Source organism: Nicrophorus vespilloides, unplaced genomic scaffold (genome assembly GCF_001412225.1).
Source record: "Nicrophorus vespilloides isolate i.1.1-1 unplaced genomic scaffold, Nicve_v1.0, whole genome shotgun sequence".
Lineage (NCBI taxonomy): Eukaryota > Metazoa > Arthropoda > Insecta > Coleoptera > Silphidae > Nicrophorus > Nicrophorus vespilloides.
Genome location: NW_017100109.1, coordinates 125882 through 127930, shown reverse-complemented (window position 1 = coordinate 127930; position 2049 = coordinate 125882).

Sequence of the window (2049 nt, the reverse complement as noted above, 5' to 3'; positions counted from 1 at the left end):
ATCATTGAATGAAATATTTAAATTATTTCTGATAATTCCTAACAAACTGAAAATTTTACAAATTTCCTTATTTTTTTTTGTTTGGATTTGGTATATGATTTCATATATGCCAATGGAGCCAAAATGTTCTGTATTATGAATTATTGATAAATATTTAAATTATTTCTAATCAATAAGGTATGAATTTTATACTTAAAACTTATTTTAGTTAAAGTAATTTTAAATTTGTTTTTCAAATATATTTGCACTGATGGACGAGTGACTACACGCTGGTTTCCGGTGTAAGTAAGAAATAATATGTATCTATCGTTAATCAGGATGTCTGGGAACCGAAGCCGCGTCAAATTCGTTTGCGAAGAAGAAGAATGTTGTCGAGAAGAAGTCGTATTTATAGCGATTTTAGACTCGCGGAAGTTGTTCGTGTAAACGAGCCTCGGCAATCTTATCTATCCATCTAGGAAGATTCCATCGTGGAAGAGAGAGCATAATAGAAATTACCGAGATGACTGATATTTAAAGCGTTCGCCCTGACGTCAAGTGTCTGCATTAAGATATAATTGTTATTGCTTTATTTCGCTACAGAAACTGCTTAGAAAATGATTGTCGAGAATAACAATAATGATAAACATTTTATTAATAATATAATAAAACGTTAATCTTGTACTTGATACTTGTAAAGTGAGTTTTATTATTAGGAAATCAAATATTTGATACGAGATAGTTTATATGGGTTCAAACCAAAATTGGGTTGGGTTTCAAATCTTAATGGATCGCGAAAGTCAGCTGTCACCTCGTGTAAGAGCGAAGAACTGGTGAAATAGCAATTGGGTCGTCGTACATATACAAAGAAATATGTTGGATTGTGCGGCAAAAAAATTGATCTATAGTAATTACTTTTCGCCGATAAAATTGTCAAGTGTAAGACAATTTTCTTGATTATTATTTATCGTTGAAATTGAGATGAAGAAACACGTCAAATAGTTTAGTATCAATGAGGTGCGTGCGTTCTTTTCTCGATAATTTATGTTCGGATCGTGCAGGACGTGTCGACACTGTTCAATTAGAGAATCCGCGAGTTTTCTCTCCTCACCTAAAAGCACCTTTTTGAAGAATATATTCCTCGTCGAACCATATAGGATCTGACGAATAAATCAGAGGCGCGATTTCTAAACGGCCAAGAAGAACCACGGGCGTCGGATTGATTTACGCTGGAAATAATTTCCACGTGAGCGCAATTCATTAGGACTTTTCTGAATTTCTCGGACTCCAATTATCGAATAGTTTCGATTACAAATTGCGCTCAGCCGAATGGTCCATGTACGGACCCTCGTAACTCACGAACAACCGATTGCGGCACAGAAAACAAAACAAGAATAAAGAAATAGCGTAAGCGTTCTGTTTTTGGTACAATCTCATTGATTTCCGATAATTTTATGTTTGTTTTTTTTTCTGTTGAATTTTGTATCGAGAATGGATTAACGCATTCGTTTTCGTTGGATCTATGAGAAAGTCCTTCCTCTTTGTGCGTGTGTGTATTTTTTGTTTTCGATTAATAATTCATCGAAACGAGTTAATCTAAAGCGCCGTACTTGTTTTTGTCTCTGGTTTGATGTAATCCGGGATTGGAACATATTCAGATTGCAAAAGATAGAATATTTTATCTATACGAAGAGAACCGCATTTCTTTCTCTTAGACACATTTTTTTCTTTTACGGAAATATCCCAAATACTTATATAAGTTGAAATACACAAAATCCGCAAATATCTGAATACATAAACAGTTACTAATTTGGACGTTACTTATTATGACATACAATTCCTTAACTTTATAATAACTAATTTACACCAATATTTTACAATTCACTATTTTTTTTTTATCTAAATTTAACATTAAATTAAACTATTTTTAATAAGTTTTTTATTTATTAAACAAATTAGTTTAACAAGACAACACGAGCAATTAATTACCCTGCGCTTCCGCCATTTTTGCAAATCCTATACAAAATTAGATGCATTTATAATATTTTAATTAGAAAATAATATTAAAAA